Source organism: Camellia sinensis, chromosome 12, assembly GCF_055761805.1.
Source record: "Camellia sinensis isolate YWXY chromosome 12, ASM5576180v1, whole genome shotgun sequence".
Lineage (NCBI taxonomy): Eukaryota > Viridiplantae > Streptophyta > Magnoliopsida > Ericales > Theaceae > Camellia > Camellia sinensis.
The window spans coordinates 147058350-147071289 of record NC_138972.1 but is presented as its reverse complement, the minus strand read 5'-3'; positions in this window follow the sequence as shown (position 1 = coordinate 147071289).

The window sequence follows — 12940 nt, the reverse complement described above, 5'->3', positions numbered from 1 at the left end:
CATTTAAGGTCTCGCCAGACCATGCGTGTTTAAGGTCTCGCCAGACCGTGATGTTACAGGACGGTGCGATGTGCAAAATAGCGCGAATGGATACATGCAAGATGCAAGTGAGGTGCACAAAACAGTGCGATGCGCAAAACAGCGCGATTGAAATATAATGCACAAAACAGTGCGATGCGCAAAACAGCGCGATTGAAATGCACAAAACAGTGCGACGGCTTGAAATGCACAAAACAGTGCGATGGTTTGAAATGCACAAAACAGTGCGACGGTTTGAAGTGCACAAAACAGTGCGACGGTTTGAAATGCACAAAACAGTGCGATTGATTGAAATGCACAAAACAGTGCGATTGATTAAAATGCACAAAACAGTGCGATTGATTTAAATGCACAAAACAGTGCGATGGCTTGAAATGCACAAAACAGTGCGATGGCTTGAAATGCACAAAACAGTGCGATGGTTTGAAATGCACAAAACAGTGCGATGGTTTGAAATGCACAAAACAGTGCGATTGATATGCGATATACATGGGGCAACTTTTGGACCTTGCAAAAAGTCAAAAGGATACGAAAAGGATACATCTTGCATGGGTTGAAGTGCTACGCACGGCAGATGCAGTCCGAAGTCAGAACGGAGGCCGGTTGAGCGTCGGGAATGCACTTTCTTGCACCTTCTTGAGCTATGAAGACCAAAAACTCCTCATATGGCCTAAACAAGGCTGTGGGAACATCACCGGCCGGGAGGGGAGGTCACCGGCTGTCCACCGGCTGCAAAACAATTCCATCGGCACAAAAAAGTGCCGGCCGGCACAAAACATTGCCGACCGGCAAACAGTTGCTGAGTCGGGGCAGATTCAACTTTTCACCCTGGGTGTTTTAAAATAGGGTTTCAAAACCCTATTCCTCACTTCTCCACCGCCGAAAACTCTAACTCTCTCTCTCTAGAGTGTTTTTCTCTCATTTTTCATCCATTTCTTCGCGTTCTACGCCTGTTTCGTCGTCGGATTCGCGATTTCCTTCGCGTTTCGGACATTTTCAACCGATCACATTTTTGTTTCGGTGCCTCGTTTGGCGTTCCTGCCTTTTCGGGGTTTGTTCCCCTTGTTTTCCTCTTCATTTCCGTGCCTTTTCATATTCCGGCCTTTCCGGCCATTTGCGACCCTCTCGGGGGTTGACTTTTCAGTTGACTCTTCGCATCCCGGCCCGGTTTTCCTTCCTCCGGCCATTTTCTCATCATTTCTGATATGGCGGACGATATTCCACGTGGCGGGACTCCCCCGGACCACGAGATGGATCCCGGGGCCGAGCTCCTACCACTGAGCGAGCGCCCGTTCGACCCGGCGACCTACCAGCCGGCGATCCATGTTCTGCCCCCCGACGGCCTGCGTCAGTTCCAGAGCTTCGAGAGGCATGTGGCACCTGAGCTACTACTGCGTGAGCCTACCTCCCACCTTTCATTCGGCACTTCCGAGGTAACTTTCTTTCTTCTGCTTTACTTTCCGCAATGTAGGATACAAAACTGTCATAGTTAGTTGTATTGTTTAACTGCTGAAAACTGATATGTTGTAGACTGTAGTTGACTGTAAACATACATACAACTGATATCTGCTTGAGACTGACACATGCACACACACTACACTAGCCTTGAATCACTCAAACACACTACGCTCACTGTGTTCCACTGCATACACACTGGCACCCAGTATTTGTCTGAATCAATTAAATTTGCACACATGCTATATCTGTTCTGAAACACCCAAACACGCTGACACATCACACGTATTTCACTGTAAGCACACCGGCACCCGGTATTTGCCTGAATCTGACAAACTTGCATACATGCTATATCTGCTTTTTCAAAACTGCATTTTGAAAGTTGTCTTGCCACCGTTATTTTCTGTTTACAGGAGGGTTCCCATACCATTCGCGGGTATGGGAATACTGGTGCACGGGAGTGGTATGATGAGCTCCCCGACGCAGTCCGATGCATCGTGGATCGAGCGGGTTTCGGCGCCTTCTGCCGAGGACTCTCCAGGCTCTCCACTTGCAGACCTCTCCTTGCTGCTCTGGCGGAGAGATGGTGGGACACCACCGATTCTTTTCATTTCTCTGCTACAGGGGATATGACGATGACCCCTCATGATTTCTCGATGCTCACAGGCATCGGGGTGGGGGGTGATCCGATCCCATTTGACATCGCGATGGATGAGTGGACCGCCGCTCAGGTCCATCTACTGGGGGAGGCACCACCTCTAGCTCGCCCAGGTTTCGTTCGATATTCCTGGTTTGAGGTCCAGTTTCGGGTCCAGCCCGCGTTGGAGGAGGAGGCGGAGATGACCTCGGAGGACGTGGAGAGGTATGCTCGCGGCTTCCTCATGTTCCTGTTTGGGACTACCATCTTCGCCGACCGGGCGAACACCGTGCCTCTCTGTCTTCTCAGCGCACTGGTGGATGTCCGTGACATCTTGCACTATGATTGGGGCGGCGCTGCTCTGGCCACCCTTTACGGGTACATGAGCTCGGCTTCGCGCGGCAGCGGCCAGCTACTTGGAGGTTACTGGCGGGCTTGGGAGGTACACTTCTTCTCCGCTTTTTCATTTCTGTCTCGTACTTTCTGTACTCTGTACACTGCACACACTGTAGTCTGCTTTACACTTGCTGTATACTGTACACACGGCACACACATACATTCTGCTTTACACTGACTGTACACTGCTCACACTGTACACTGCACACAATACACTGCACAACACACGGCTCTGCCATTTCTGCTTTATCTGACGGTCATACTGACATCTGTTTTGCAGTTGTGGGTTTACGCCTACTTTCCAAGGCTTGCCCCCGTGCCAGTTGCGGAGACTCCCCTGGCCGTCCCCTTTTCGAGTCGCTTCGACGGGAGATGCACCCGGCGACCACGGGAGACATTCGGCTTCTTCCGCCGATATTTCGACACCATCACCCCCGCGGAGGTATGCTTTACTTTCAGTTCATTTAAGCTTCGCTTTCCAACTGTATATTTCAATAACAGTAGATAACAAACTGTCTGTCATTTTCAGATCACTTGGCGGCCGTGGGCTCCTATGCCGGCGGCGATGCGAGGTCGGTTCCCTGGTACGGAGGAGACCTCGCGTTTTCGGATTCTGCTTGAGGGCCCGATCTGTCGAGCTTGGTACCTGGGGGAGCGTTTTCTACGCCAGACCCTAGGGTCACCTGAGCAGATAGTCCCGGTTCCCCCTCCTACAGATATGAGGGAGACCGAGGGGCTCACGACTAAGCAGCTGGATGATTACTCCATCGGCTGGGAGGAGGCCCGCTTCAGAGGTACCGGCGACTATCAGGAGTACGTACGGACGTACCTGATGCGACCTTTGAGCGGCCGTCGAGCAGAGGGGGCCAGGCCTGTGGCATCGGCGGCTGGGACCGGAGCGGGAGCAGGGGCTGGATCTTCGAGGAGGGCCCGGGTCCGTGGTAGGGGCGGAGTGCAGGGAGGACGGGGAGCTGGCTGGCCTGCCCTGCCTGCTGTACTGACTTTCCAGGGGCAGGGTGGGGCGACCTATCAGATCCCCTTCGCCCCTCCACCGGCTGGTCACGAGTTCATTGACGTCCCCGACTTACCACCGGTACATATCACTGCACTTCGTACAGTCATTTCATTTCAGTTTACTTGATATTCCACAGAATATTGATGCATCTGATACTTTTGCAGGCTTCTTCTGGGTACACCCGTCAGTCGTTGGCGATGAATGCCTCGATGATGGGGATGCTCCAGCGGACCTTTGATCTCCTGGCCCTCTACAGCATACCGGTATGTCCTTCTGACACTGGCCTCAAACCATTCATACACTGCTTTACATAATCTGACGCACGGCACAACACCCGATACACTGATCTCACAGCATCTAACATACTGCATACACTGCATTCTGCACTGTTAAACTGCTCACGGCATTCTTACACTGTACTCGCACACTGCATTCTGCACTGATAGACTGCTCACGGCATTCCTACACTGTACTCTGCATTGCATTCTGCACTGATAAACTGTCTACAGTATACTGATGCATTTCCCTTTTGTGTACTTTTTCAGCCTCCTTTCCAGATTCCCATGGCAGGAGGTGCTCCAGCCGGACCTTCTGTCCCTGCTCGGGGGAGAGATGAGGAGGGCAGGATATTTCCCCGTACCAGGGGAGGGCGTACTCATGTCGGGAGTAGCTCGCGAGCTCCAGTCCCGGACGATGATAATGACGAGGAGTCAGAGGCGGAGTCCGAGTCATCGGAGGAGGAGTCTGGAGGCGGTTCTAGCTCGGGCTCTGACGACGACGCTGATGATGCTCCTGGACCCTCGTCCAGGAAGAGGACTAGGACGGACTGACGGCCCTTGGAGTTGCTTGACATGGATGCAGATTTTTGCTATCTTTTCTTCTTTCTTGTACTTTTCTTTTTGTTGGTAGTTAGATTACCTTGTACTGCCGCAGGCAGATTTTGTTTTCTTCAAAATTTTGTACTTGAAAAAGATTATGAAATGAACAAATTTTTGCTTAAAAAGTGTTACATTTACATATCTCATGCATTGCATCGCATTCCATCATGTTACACCTCAATGTAAATGAAATTGATTAGCTGTCTGAAAATTGAACACTTGCACTGCAATAATCAGATGACTAAACAGCCAACAGCAAAATAACCCAAGCAACCCACTGTCTGATTCCGGATACACGGCCCTTACACTGTTGGGGATTAATCTGTATTCAGCCCATAACACAGCATTCGGTTCATTCTGCACACGGCAAATTCTGAACAAATGGCCCAATCTAACAGGACGGACCTCAAAAGTGGAACCAGTTGGAGTCGGAACACGCTCAAATGTAGAGAATGGCACAACATTCTTGAGCATAAATGATTTTCGAGATTGAATGAGGGTTTTTCAAACCGGGATATCGAGCCTACAACTGAACACAGCGGGGAGGACTCAAATATAGGTGCACGACCTAAACACAACGAGACACGCTCAGAACGACTCAAAACAAGAATTGAGACAAACAAAACAAAAGACACGACACACAGACATGCACAGGGAGCCTGTTTCATCGGGTATTATTCCCACCCTTTCTTATTTGTGATTCTCACATCACTCGGCTCTCAAGCTCGGTTTTTTTCTCTCAAAACCCTTTTCTCGCTTTTTCTCTCAACTTACACCTCTCTATTCTTCATTCTCTCATTTTTCATCCCTCCCCGGGGTGATTGATGGATAAATAGGAAGTTGCGGGTTCATGCCCAATGCCGTTAGCTCACAGCTATTTCTTCTGACGGGTAGAGCGCTCTTCTGGCAAGTACGTCGATGACCGGGGAAAGACAGAACGCCTGGCTCGACTGTGCCCCTAGTTCATCATTTTAACCATTCTTTGTTTTTGCTTTCTACTAAAACAGTTTTGATCAAAATGAGAGTCGGATTAACGTACTTGTTCAATTTTTGACTTGAAAACCGTGCAAGTCAGGCTGCAAGTACTGAAAATTTTCCTTTTTTGGGTCCAAGACAATGGTCCAGTTTTGGAAAATGGAATAGTTTTCGAGAAAATAGTCAACCTCAGTAAAAATTTTCAAAAACTATTTTTCAAACGGCTGATGCTCAACAAGCATGGAACTTACTCTTCGAGATGCGCAACCTCGGATCGGAGGCAATGGAAAATTGCCCCTGGTTTGAAGGGAGTGGGAGGCAACGGAAAGTTGCCCCTAGTTTGAATGGCGTCTCACAACGGCTTGTGGCAACGGAAAGTTGCCCCTTGTTTGGGATGGTGCCGCAGCAATCCGCAGACAGTCTTCATTGGCGGTGGTCGAGCTCTTGGACACAGCGATGGCGAAGACGGTCACAACACATATATGGACACAATCACCTTGAAGAGTGTTGGCCACTGGACTTTGGGGATGAAATCGAAACCATTGCATGGACTGAGACGCTATGAAAGCGTTGGGGGCTGGACTTCACGATGAAGTTGCCTACGTATCCCAAACATGGGAATCAAGCCTCACGTAGTTCCGGTTAAGGTACACTCGGGTATTTTAACCTTCACTTTGTTTGGCTCTCACTTTTGCCAAGGCGCCCAATGCAGGTTTTCGACCTTGCGAGCTTCTTTTCATTTTCTATTTCTTTTTTCATTTCTTTTTTTTTTGCTCTTCCTTTTTTTGTCTTTTTGTATTTTTTACTTTTCTGTATTTTTCTCTTGCTCTAACTTTTGCCTGGGTCGCCCTTCTGGGTTTTCGACCCAGCGAGCCTCTCAAAGGGTAAAAAGTGTAGCAAGTCCATGTCAAATGGTTTTTTTAATTGAAGCCTCTCTGTGTCCAGGAGAACAGCTGTTGCACTGATTTGCAAAAGAATCCATCACGGTTGCTCCACGAGCTTCTTCTGGTGAGATCCACTCCTTCTGATTTGGCTTTGGTGCCTCTTGCTCGAGGGCTGCTTCAAAACTGGCCACACGGGCCTCCTCTAACGGTTGACTGTTGAATGTTCCGGATGAGTTCGAGGTTCAAGACAACAGGCCGAATCTTGAGGATGAGAGCGATCCTAGGCTGCGCAATCTCAAGAGCGATTCCACATAGGTCTTCGCAGGGCCGCGTAAAACATTTGTTTTTGAAAGTTTTTAAGAAAGCGACAAATCGCTCGCGCCGAAGATAGTGTGGAACCAATCTGGATCAGGCCAGGATCCTTCTCAGTACTCACGCCGACAAGCATGGTTTCATTCATAAAAAGGCTTAGCACGCCTTTCTTTCTCTCAAAATGATCAAAATTTTGCAAAAGCCGAGGAATTCCTTCCTCTTCGTTTTTATCACCGCAGTGTTCAAAAAAGTTTGTTTTTGAAAAACTTAGGTTAATGCAATGAGTTTGGTGCGCAGGGGAGTAGGCGAGGTGTACTGTCAGCCCGATCAAATTCTCTGGCACTTATGCTGAAAACAAGCATGAAGTTTGAGATAGCAACAGCTGTTTCATCCGAATCTGTTGGTGCAACTGGCCCCTCGGCAGAAACAGACTCAAAAACCAAAACAGGTAATTCCAGAACAAAACAGTGTTCGAGGCAACAACCCCAGAATCACCTGGTATTATATACAACGGGGACTGACTCGATACAGCCAGACAGACCTTTAAGCAAAAAAGATTGACTCAAGACAAAGAGACAGACTCAAAACAAAAGACTGACTCGATATTCGAGCCAGGATTTACAAAACTCGACTTCACCGATGCTCAAAAAATGCGTGCCAGATGCTACATCCAAAATACACCAAATGTTGCCCGCAGGCGATCCACTTTACATACTCGCAATATCTGAACCCTCGAAATCCAACAGCTGAGTGGTGACGGGCTTGCCTGAGGTGGGTGGTAAGATAACCTTGTTATCAATCAAATCCTGCACTTCATGACGAAGGCGGGAACATCCATCGGTACTGTGACCGGACTGTTGGTGGTACGCGAAGTACAAGGTAGCATCGTGCGTGGCGGGGAGATTCTTCGGGAGTAGCCGGGGCTCCAAAGGCTTAAGATGCCCATTCTTCGCCAATATTAGCAATGCCCTAGACAAAGGCATGTGGAGGTCGTGAAAGACCCTGCGCCCTCGGGGCAGGTACTTTGAAGATTGAGGATTTTTGCCAGATGCGCTAGCGAAAGGGTCGGCCGGCGCTGCCTTGGCTTTTTGAACCTTTCCCGGTGCAGGGTTAGGAACTACAGGAATTGTCGGGGCATGACGGGGCCCATCCCGGTTTTCTGCCTGGCTTGAATTGCCTTTGATCGGAGCGGGGAAAGCATCATCCACAGCTTTGATCACGATCGCAGATGTTTGTTACTTGTTCATCCCTCTGGCTTTCAGAGCCTCGACTGCCCACAGCAGTTGTTCAATAGGATCGGCGTTTACCTTTGCCTTGTCTTTTCCTCTGGCCTCAGCCTGATCAAGGGTCTGGGTTGGTGCTGGCATGTCGCGGCTGTAGCTGGAAGCCACCTCTGGCTGGCTGAGCTCTATCACAATCCGCCCCAGTAGCGGGGGCTCCTGTGGTATAAAATTCCCGGTATATGGCGCCGCTAGCGGCGAAGCCGACATTCCATAGGTTAGATCGGCCACGGTCCTCTGGAGGTCCCCTATCATTCCCATCAATTCGAAGGTGGTGGGCTCACGAGCCTGGTATAACTGGGGAGCCCAAACCGGGTGCACAACGGGCGACCTGGGCGGGTATGACATACTGAACACTGTAGACACCCCATTTTTGACCGTCCTCAAGACTTGGACGTCACCGTTTGAACACTCGGTGATTATCCATGTTTGTGTTCGTTTGGAGTTCCCGGAGGCCTCGGCTCGTACGCCTTGTCTCAAAATCTCCGAACTTGACCGTTTAGTGTCTGGTTTTGCACCAAACACTTGCATCTTGCCTTTGAGAGGCAGGGTAGGGCTTGTAGACCATCCCCCACCCACCACCGGCAGTGGCTAGAGGCCACCGGCTGGTGTTTGCTGCCACCGGCAATGTAGTTTGCCGGCCGGCACCTTTTGTTGCCGGTCAGCACTATTTTGTGCCGGTCGGCACTCTTTTTGGCCAAGATGGCATTTTTGCCCGGCCGATTGCTGTTCATCTGCTTTTGCAGATATTTTTAGACAGCTGTCTTGCTTTTGCATCCCTCCATACACGTGTATGGAGGGATCTCCCTCTTGTAAAGCTTGTCTTGTAAGCTTTACAAGACATATAGAGAGAGGCTCTCTCTTGTAACACAAAAAGAGAGGACTTAGGTTAGGGAGTTGAGAGATTTTGAGGGCAAAAACAGCCATTGTTGAGCTCTTGTTCTAGGGTTTGAGTTAGATACATTTTCTATCTCTCTTTCCCTCTCATTTGTGCACTAGGTGTTTTGTGTCTTACTATTGCACACAAACACCTAGTGTTTCACCTTCCTTTGGCTCTTGAGGTTCTAAAGGACTGGTTTTGAAGTTTTGGTGTGGGATCCAAGCTAAAGGAGGCCATTGGAGCACCATTTGTGAAGGGATCATCAAGGGTAAGAAACTTACACTTTTATTCCCCATTTTTGCATTGATTTTCCCCCTATCTTAGAGTTGTTTTTGTGCTTATTGTATAACATAAAAAAGTTCTGTTTTTAGGCCCTCTTTATTGTTTATTAAGAGTGTTTTGTTGTTTGAGGGTAGTGGACCACCCTTAGGCCTTGAAAGGCCTCATTTTGGGCCATTTTGTGCTAGCTCCGGGATTTTGGTGTTGGGGTCTCTTCACCACTGAAATCTTGAGGGATTTCAGTGGTGAAGATGATGCCTTGAAGTCCCAAGAAGGAGGGGGCCACCCCCTCTCCTTGTTGTCCTTGAAAAGGGCATATTTTGGCCTCTTGAGAGAGCATTATGCTTGAGTGTGTGTTGAGCATGTTTAGGTTGTTTTTCATGCTTAAATATCCATAATATAACATGATTTTAAATTGGTTTTGGTACTCCATGCATGCTTAGCATAGTTGCCATGTAATGCCTTGTTTATGCCTTAACATGTCTTAGGTTGTTAGCCTTAGTTGGAGCATGTTTTAGGCTTAGTCTTGTGAAGATTATGTACTTATTTTGCCATGTTTTAGGTCTGTCCATAAGTGTTTGGGTCGATTTTGGCATGCTTGATATAGCTCCTTTGTATTTGGACTTGTTAGCCTTGAGTATGTGCATGTGTAGCATGACATCTTTGCATCGAATTGGTGATTTGGGGTCCCTCCACATGTTATTTCAGTCCCATTTCCATGCTTGTTTGATTGCCTTGCATGCCTCTTTAATGCTTTGGAAGCTTGTGTAGCAATGCTCCATGTTTTGGTGTCTATGTATGCCTTTGTATTTGAGCCACTTAGATGCCATCTAAGGAGTCCTTTGGCCTTGTTTTGACATGCTAAAAATCTGTTTTAGTAGTTTAATGCATGCCATGTTTGTTGTGATAAACATGCTTCAAAGCTTCATGACTTGCTTCAAGTACTTGGACCATGCTTGCATGCACTTGCTTGTCTTGTTTAATATGACTTGGCATCATTTTATAACATGATTTTAGAGCTCGCGTTGCATGCCAATGATTGCCTCTTTCAAGTGTGCTTGAATGTTGCTTGCTTTGTGCCTAAGTGTTGGGCCTTAACATGTGTATGTGTGCATGTATGTTTAGCCTTCGTTTTTGGGCATTATGGCTACTGTTTTGGGCCTTATTAAAGCTGCCTAATCCATGTATAAGTCCATCTTTCCATCTATTTGCATTGCCATATGTATGCTTGTATGCTTGCATAAGTTTGTTGGCATGCCATGTTGCATCCTTAGCTTGTATGCCTAGGTTGCATTACATCTTGCATGCATGCCTTGTTCCTTGGCTAGTGATAGGAATTGGGCCTTGTTTGTTTGATTGGTTTGCATTGCATTTGAAATCAAAGTTGCATACTTGGTCTTTGGGCCATCATGCATGGAAATGCGTGATTGGTGGTTCGAAAATCGAGGCACATGCCCCTTTGAGTCATTATCATGATAAGGGACATGGTTGGTGCATACATGCCTTGAATTGTGCTGCCATGCTTTGTTTTGCCCTCTGTTGCTGTGAGTTGCAGGTTCTGCAGGCTTTCTTTGCCGACCGGCAGTGTAAGGTGCTGGCCGGCAATCAATCCTCTGCCGATGGATTCAGTTTGTGCCGATGGCCACATACCACTGCCGGTGGTAATTCCACTCAACCGATGGTACTCCCCAGTGTCCAGGGATGTAATCCTGAGGTTTTGACAGCCTCCAGAGGAGTGAAGGAAGGAAAACAGAGGCAGCCTATGCATGGCGGCGCGTTTCTCGAGGCGATTTTCCTGTTTTAATTAATTTATTTAATTTGTTAATTAAATTAATTAATTTGTAATATTAATTAGCTTGCGTAGTTAATTAATTTGTAATATTTATTTGGTCCCTCCGAGCGAGGGCAAATCTGTAATAAGTGTGCGTGGGTGGTGTGTATGTCTTCCAATCCCCACTTCTTTCTTCCCTTTTACTTACCTGCTTTGATGGTTAGTATTAGGGCACATTTAATTTAGCATACCTTATGCTATGCATGCGTACATCCATACATTTGTATTGCATACATTAGGCTCGGTACATCATGCTAACTGCATTTGTACTTCAAATTCTAAACTGAATATGTGATAGTTGTGCATTTCTCACATGCCATGTTTAGGATAGCCGAGCCTATTCTAGCAACACTTTGTATGCGATGCATTAGGCACTTAACATGGACTTCGATCATGCATGTTTGCTAACGAGTTCTTTGTTTTGGCACGGAGTACGATGTAAGTATTTCCGCTTTAGCATATCGCATGAGTGTGAATGTTGCCATGTCAACATGCTTAACATGTGGCTAGATGCTTATGTGTTATAAACTGCTTGGATGCCTGTGGGTGAAGGTTGGATTGTTTGAGTTGGAAGAACTCATTGAAATCTGTGTTTTAGCCTACTTGCGAGTAGCAAATCCAAAGCATTTTCAAAACAAACGGATATGCAATGTTTATTCCCAAATTAGGCAATCTAGTCTATACTTGTTTGCTGTGCGCATAACATAGTAATTCTAGGCTAATAACCGGGATAAGAACACATAACGTTTTCAAAATCGGATATCACGGTTAGTAGAGGCCAATCTTCGGACCGGGCGAAAGGGGGTGCTCATAGCTGACCTTCCCCGATCGTACCCAAGCTCCCGAGCCGAGACAACTCCGGTGATGACGGACATGTGGCCTTCGGCACCGAGTCAGGGTTTCCTAAATTTCCCCATTTCAAAATATTTAGGTGGCGACTCTGTATCTGGCAAAGCAGTTCATGTTTGGCACTACTTTTTCAAAAATCAGTTTCTCAAAATGATTTGCCAGATTTGGACTCTTTGGTTCAAATTAAGAACCGTGACACAAATCGAGTCCGAACTGTAGTAACCCCAAATGAACAGAGCGGGACTCATCCTCCCGGGGCGTTCGGGGACGTCTACAGCTGTGTTTTATTTCCATCGGCCAATTGTGTTGGCCAGTCGGCACCTTTTTTGGTCGGTCGTCCACCTTCGTTGGCCAATTGGCCATTTTTGCTGGCCGAACCCTGTTCATCTGCTTTTGCAGATATTTTTATGCCAGCTGGATTAGCTAGCATCCATATTTGCTCCCCTCCATACACGTGTCTGAAGGGATTTGCCCCTTGTTTAGCTTCTCTTGGAAGCTTTAGAGATTGAACCTTCTATAAGAGGGGAGGCCCTCCTCCCTTCTCAGGGTTCAGCAAAAAGTGATATACAATATATATATATATCCCTCTCTCTCTATATCTCCCTCTCTCTAGAGTTGTGTGTGTAATAGTGTTCAAAAGTGTGTTTTTGTTCTTATTTTTGCACTAAGGCACCTAGTGTTACACTATACTTTGGTTATTGAGGTGTTGAGGGGTTGATTTCAGAGTTTTTGAGTTGATTTTGCTCAGAAAGAGGTGCTGGAGTTGATGTTCTTGAAGTGTTCTTCAAGGGTGAGAACTACCTCTTTTATTTCCCATTTTTCCTTAAGCTTTTAGCCTATCTTCCATGCTAATTTAAGCTTAGTGTATAACTTATCAAAGTTCTGTATTTTCATCCTTAAGGTGTTTGTTTAAGGTTATTTTTGGGTTGGGGGTTGTTTACCCCCTCTTAGGCCTTGTTTGGCCTCTTTTTGTGACCTTCTTCTTGAGCTTTGGAACCCTTTTATTTTGGCCTTCTCACCACTAAAATCTAGAGGATTTTCAGTGGTGGAGAAGTGGTTTTGAGGTCTTGTATAGGGGGGGGACACCCTTCTCCCCTTATGTCTCATTTGCTTGCATTGTTGGCTTGTAAAGGTAGCATGTTGGCTTAATGTGTTTTAGCTTCATTTCAGTGGGTATTTGGAGTTAGTTTATCATGTTAGACCTCTATTTCATGTTGGTTCATTGGCTCA